Raw genomic sequence first — 6,859 nt, 5'->3', positions numbered from 1 at the left:
ACGGCAGTTAGGACGATTTGACTCTTAAGAGAGTTATTGTGTCTGTATCTCCTCTCCTGAATGGCAAATTCAGGGGCCGACACTGTATCTTTTCAGCCTGCGAGTCTTCACCACACCTAGCACAGTGCCTTGCTTATCATAGGCACTCGGGATTTATTGCACTCATTAATAGACTTACTGTCAATTATATTTTGTAAAAGGTTCATCTGGATGAGGAAGAACTTGAAGGGATATTCATTGATGTTATAGCGTCAATTTTCCCAGCTTGAAGACCGAGAGGGTGAGAGAAAGAGTTGCCACTAGGAAAAAGAAGGCCTCCTTCTTTCTTGGTGTGTCCCTAAGAGGCCTCATGGTTGATCAACAGGGTTTTGGTTACTTGCCCCTGGTCTAACAGCTGACTTTAAGCCTTGGGGCACAGAAACTTGATTCTTAGCACACTGAACTTGATACTTACAACCAGAATGCTGATCTGTTTGTTGTCAGTGGACTATAAAAGAAATAACTACTGTGAAAATATAGTTGCTGAGGGCATCGAACATTCTAACCATCACATTCTTTCCCTGGAGACACATCCGGAGGAAGCCATTTTATACAGAAGCCTGCTCTAAAAACGGGAAGAGAGTTATCAGATCCCAAGGTTGCTGGCATCTAGCCATCCACACTGACACCACCAGGACCTATCTGTGAGCAGGAGCATGTAGCTGCGTCTGTGGTCCGGGTAACTCTGGTTTCTGGGTGGTGTTTGGATCCATGATGGTTTGACATATGAACAATCATATTCCCAAATGCAGCCCCCAACTAATAACAGAATCATTGTTTTTTACACTTATTTTCGGGTGGGCAAAAAATTCTAAAAGCCAATTTTTATGAGAAGCAGATATATTTTAGTTATGTAAGCTCTTTTCTTTGCCAAAGGCAACCAGAGTCCCAGAAAGGGAAGATGAAATTACTGGAATATAAAGGATACAAGAAATTGTCTTTATTAATACTAAACTTAAGAGGTGCTTGGCTTATTTATCTTGTGGTTTAAAGATTGGTTTTTCCCTTGGTCCTAAAGGGACACAAAATTCATAACTCTCCTAGTCTTTCCTTGCTGTCGGGAAAATTAAACTTTTAAAGATGCCAGCAACCTGAAGACCCAAGGCTTTGCTGTTGGCAGAATTCATCCTTCTCCTGAAAGCTTATCATCAGAACTCCAGATAAGCCTTCCCAGATGTTGCGCACACCAAAGCGTTCCTGTTTAGAAATTTCCATATTTACTCTGTCCTGAGTCTCTTCTACCATGTCGTCACTTGCCAGCCTGCTCTCTCCCTTTCTCTATGTGGCAGAACTTAGGAAAATTGATCAAGTAGGCGTAGGTCCAGTATTAAATGATGAATGAAATAATGTCTTTAACCTCGTATCTCCTTTTCTTTGTCATTTTTCTCCTCTTTAGGGGCCATTTTCTGTGCAGTCTCAGGTCTGGACCACTCCTCTTCCCTTCTCCAAGGCCTCTCCTTACAGTGCATCACACATCAACAAAGGGGGCCGGCTCTGGAGGTGACTGACTTGATAGTCTATAGTTAGCATGTATATGAGAAACTCTTACTGACCTTAAGATTTGTCCTCTAGCTGCTTTTGAAAAACAAAACAAAACTGAAGGATTCCTGGAGATTTCTGGTTTGTCCAAAGAAATAAATCTCTAATGGAGGGGGGACAGATTTCAGGCACTCTGGGAAATATTTTTGGACACGGGTATAGTGAGTATTTTGTCAGGACTAGGGTGAGATAAATAGGGAGCCTAGGACACAAAATTTGAGGAGGGGCTCACTCTCAAAATAGACCTCCATGAACCAGAAAATGAATGTCACCTTAATTTTAGGCCCCTCGTTTGCCTCACTGACTTCTTGTCCTAGCCTTGCAGAATCCATTTTTCTTTCTTCTAATCGTATCTTTATTTTCCTTTGAAACACACCCTGGCACAATTGCAGCCCCTGAGGTCCAAGGGGAAGAGATAGCCCTGAGAGTTAGGGGGGTGGTTTCAAGAACAGACATGTGACCTAGGCCTGGCCAATCAAAACACACAGCCTTGTCCACAGTGATTGGTTCAGTGACAACATGTGACCTAGGCTGGGCCAATCAGTACTCAGAAGGAAGCCTGCTCTTCGCAGAAGGTTGTGGGGCTGCCGGAAGGTAAACCTAGGTCATTGTGAGCAAAGAGTGAGCCTGAGAAAGAAGCCAGTCAATGCAAAGGAGGGTGAAGAGGTGAGAAGGGACAGATTTCTGAAGTTGTTGAAACTCTACACCGAAGAGGTTCTCCACCCTGGGCTTTTGAGTCGTGTCAGTAATTGTGTGTTTGTTAGCTGTGCGGTGCTGCCTGACAAAGTGGGACTGGGTGGGATGAGAAGGGCGCCTGCGCAGTCTGGCTTCTCTAGTCAGACCGCCTACTAAGGTCTCTTCATCACACCGCACAGCCAGGATGAGGATGACGTTTGTTGTTTTGGGGGGAAAAAACCCCAACTTTCTGAATTTTCTTGTAACAGATTTGGGACTTGAGTGAATAATCTCTGCCCGAGGTTTCACAACTACTTTTTGGTAGATATGTGAATTTAATTTCTTATCCCAGCCATCTTCTTTTTCTACTTCTTTCCTACTCTACTGGGCTAATAGAACCGCCTTCTCTCCCCTCCGAACTGTGAAACTGTGAAGGGCTAAACCCAGGTTGATGACCTGAATTTATTTACTATACCAATCTCTAGGATTCCTGCCAACACAGAACAGGAAGCAAAACCAAACAACATTTTGCCACCTACCTGTTACCCAAGAAAAGCACTGATGGGAAAATATGCCAGACACTGACAATATTGGAGACTGGGCTAGGCGATGATGTCAGGAATGACAATAAAGAATTTAAAAATAAAACCTGCCCTAAGGAACCTGATTCTGTGAAACTCCAGAGCAGGTAAAAGTGCAAGAGTTGAGTGTGTGAGATGAGTGAATCATCATACTTTAAAAGGCCACCAACTAGAGGTAAAGGGCAGCTACTTCTGGGATTTGGAAATGGGGAAGGAATCCCTGTCCTCTCTATCTGAGTCTCTGACTCTCTTGAGTCACAGGGTCTGTGGTTCTTTGGCAGAGCTATGGACAGACCTTCCCCAAGAGAAATCTGAATGTGGCCTAAGCCGCACCTGCTGAACTCAGAGGAGGTCACTTGGCCATGATATAATCAAAGAACAAGTCCTTCAGGGGCACTTGGGTGGCTCGGTGGATTGAGCATCCAACTCTTGATTTGCACTCAGATTATGATCTCAGGGGTCCTGGGATTGAGTCCTGCCTTCGTTTCCATGCTCAGCTCAGTTTGCTTCTTCCTCTCCCTCTCCCTGCTAGTGCAAGCACTCTCTCTCTATCTAAAATAAATAAATAAAATCTTTTTTTTTTTTTTAAGAACAGATCTTCAAAGTTTGAAGAGATGAAATATTGAAGCAAAGTTAATGTTTTGGTAAATGCAATTTTTGATAAATGATATGTATTTTTATAAATTAAGAGAGGTGTTCTTTTGTAATTCAAAAACTGAAAATAAGCTTTATCTCAGTCTCCTGGTAAAGAAGCTGATTGCCAAGCTGCTGGGAGAGTCATGTATCAACAGTGGGTGGTGGCGTCTGTTAGTACTGAAAATATTATTGGTAAAGGTGTATCCAGTACAGCGAGCTTAGCTGTGCCTTGTGCCAGTAAAGAAGGTTAGCTGAATTGTTGAATTGTCACATACTGAAAAAAAAAAAAAAAAAGTGAATGTTGCTTAATCCTTTGTTCTTTTCAAACAGAATTTGCAATGAAATGAGTGTAAAGTAGATCACAGGAGGAAAAGGACAAGAATAATGAAAATATGAGGCCATTTTTTTTCCCCGCATACTTTTGACTGTTTATAAAGATCAATTACTTGCTGAGAGTTATTTTTCTTCCTTGAGATTGCCTTAAAAATAACTATAGAACTTTATCATGCTGGTAAGGAAAGGCCAAATATAGATGATTTATTATATATATATATATATATATATATATATATATAGATTATTTGCCAAATAGTTGATTTCAGTACTGTAGATTGTTTTAGGTTGTGTAAAACTTTATTTTAAAGGATTAATTAAAATGTTTGAGACAATGATGCACAGGTCCAAATTCAAGATTTGAAAGCAGTGCATTAGAAAGCATTTTCCCCCAGATATTGAGTTCTCATGCCCAGAGGCAACCCTGTTGATGATTTATTGGATTCCTTTCACAGACAGGCTATACATATAAAAACATATCTATTTAGTCTTAAAAAATCCAAGTGGCAGCCTACTAGTCACATTCTACGCCTTGCTTTTTTTCACTTAACCATGCAATTTAGAGATAATTCAGGAAGAACAGTCAAAGCAGGCCTATTTGAATTTATGCCCTTACAGGCCCAGCTCCCTTTACTTGTTCCCCCCTTTCTCCACTTTGTTTCCATGGCTCTTATTACTTTCTATTGTGCTGTAATTGAATGATTTACTATGTTTATTGTTTGTCTTTCCACTGGATTGCAGGAGCCATGGGGACAAAGAATTTTTGTGCCGTTTATGGTATGCTGTGTATGTAACACCTAGAATGGTGACTGGCATATAGCAGGGCCTCCATAAATCTTGTTGAATGAATGGATGAATGAATGAGTGAGTGTTTCAAAGGAAAAAATGATGCGTTGGTAGAAACCCATAGAGAAATATGTAGAAATTGAAGATCTTTGCAACCATCCATGTAAAAACTATATTGATGTGATTAAATCGGCCCGTCCCCAGCAGAAGCGAAAAGCTCAAGTAACAGCCTTTGCTGATGGCCAAACATTTTTGTGCTAAAATTGTTCCGAAAAGGCCAATGCCTCTGGCTGCTTATCTCTTGCTATTCCCAGGGTTCTGCTCCCCCCACCCGCCCCGACTTCTTTTTCAGCTATAACCTTTTCATTTAATTACTTCCCTCCCAGCTCCGTCCATATCTCCTACGTCTGCAGTAGCATTTGTGAAAATGTAATGGAGTGCCTGGGTCTTCTTTCTGAAAGCGTCTTTGTAGTAAGATATCTTACTAAGTCCCAGCAGTTAGCGCTTGTAAACAGGCTGTGGGAGGATGTCCAGTATTCGTTATCGAAAAGGAAGGAGAGCACACCCTCTTCACATTTGGGGACCGTACAGGAGGTACCGAAGGGGTTTGGATTCGTCAGAAGAGTCACCTGTGTTTTTATATAACGATTACAGGACAAAGGGATGTTGGACAGATGCTTTCAAATGGTCTAAGTAAAAAAAAAAAAAAAAAAAAAAAAAGTCTGGAATCATTTTTTTAAAAAAAGGAGGTGGAGTAAAACAAAGTAAATGCATGGTTTGTTCCCCTTTAGGTAGATATCTGATTTGGTGGGGTCTGTGGCTATTTGGAATATTCTTAATTTGTGCTTTCCTGCATTTTGTAAAGCAGTGATTTATATAACTGATTTGATACATGAAGAAGGCCACACAGGAAAGAATACTTGGAGGCAGTGGAGGGGTAAGTTATAACTTTTTATGTCCTTCAAATGGGAATTACTTTAAACGATAGATCAGAACTGTTTTAACTTTGAACTGAAATCCAGGGCCATTCCTATCTTAATGGCTATTCCTTAAGAAGAAAGCAAGATACATATTTTAATTAAGCACAAGAAATTTAAATAGAAAAGTTTGTCAAATGCCATCAGAATCCACTTGCTAGAAATAAAAGCTTATTATTTTTTTGAGAGGTTGACATCTGTTGATCCTGGTGCCTTTTCTCCCCTTCAGAGAATAAAGCCTCATTTGACCGGAGGGAAGGAAGGAAGCCAGTGAATGTCACCTAAGAAACCCAGATTTGGTAGAGTTCATGGACTTCAACTGTAGTGCCATTAAGACCCTGTAGAGAGCAAAATGGAGTCTCTCATGTCAAGCAGGGGCCTGTGTCAAGCAGCACAGTTGAGGTACTGCACCTATGAGGTTTTGGAACCAATGTCAGCTGACACCCCAGAACTGATAATGAGCAGAAACAGAGGAAGTCTGTGGGGGCCTGAAACCTATTAAATCCCCTTACTAAGGGGAAGATTTGGGCAGCAAACTGTCAGACTCCTCAGACATGACTGCTCTACATCTGACCACTTAAAAAAAGGCAGCTGCCACCGAAGGCTCCGGCCGATGGATCTTGGAACAGAACCGGGATCCTTTCCTGCTTGAACATGAGAAGCAGTGAGTGTGGAGAGCTGACCTGGACCAGCCTGAAGTCTTACCTCAGCTGCATGCCCCCAGACTGACCCTGGTTTGTTCACTTGCTGCACCCTTTTGTTACCTTATGTGTTTATGGCTTGTCTTCTGTCCTGCTCTGTGTGCCATGTAAGAAGCCAAGTTTAATCCCATCGTGCAATGTCTCTGAGCTTGGAATCCTGAACCTGTTTTGTAATTGTAATTTAACTCTGCTTTATGATTGAACACAGCTTACATTGTGGAAAGACATAGCTGGTGTGTGAGCCTTCCTAGCGTGCTCATGACAGACCCCCTCACTCAGGGACATTTTAGTGAATTCTAAGAAGTCCGGGTTCGAGGCTACTCTGCCTGAAAGGGAAAAGGAAGAAACAGGAAAACTCTAAAAAGCAGACTCAGGGCTCCAAATATGACTGTCTGGGATTCTTTATTGTAAGAGCAAAGTAATCAGGAAATACTAAGGGAATTACCATGTATGTTATAATATGTTAATCTTTATATTAATAGCTCTATAATGACAAGAAACATTATGTTTAGTGTGCTTCAATAATATGAGGAATGGTATAAAAACCATTTTAATGGCATTTCTATCCAAAATGATTGTCATAAAGTCAGGT

At 41.3% G+C, this 6,859-nt stretch overlaps 1 long non-coding RNA gene across 2 annotated transcripts; it reads left to right on the top strand.

Moving 5' to 3' along the window:
* The first annotated feature begins 2,205 nt into the window (after positions 1 to 2,205).
* Positions 2,206 to 5,956, top strand: LOC116878360. Of its 2 annotated transcripts, XR_004384835.1 has the most exons (4): positions 2,206 to 2,244; positions 3,425 to 3,478; positions 5,455 to 5,526; positions 5,796 to 5,956. It is a non-coding gene; the product is annotated as an uncharacterized LOC116878360 (long non-coding RNA). The 2 variants fall into 2 exon arrangements; XR_004384836.1 differs by lacking the exon at positions 3,425 to 3,478 and having other exon boundaries at positions 2,209 to 2,244; positions 5,458 to 5,526.
* Positions 5,957 to 6,859: the final 903 nt, after the last annotated feature.

This window comes from Lontra canadensis, unplaced genomic scaffold, assembly GCF_010015895.1.
Source record: "Lontra canadensis isolate GAN:19392208 unplaced genomic scaffold, GSC_riverotter_1.0 scaffold2, whole genome shotgun sequence".
NCBI classification, from domain to species: domain Eukaryota; kingdom Metazoa; phylum Chordata; class Mammalia; order Carnivora; family Mustelidae; genus Lontra; species Lontra canadensis.
Note: the sequence above shows the minus strand (reverse complement) of the source record. Positions and strands in the feature narration are given on the sequence as shown.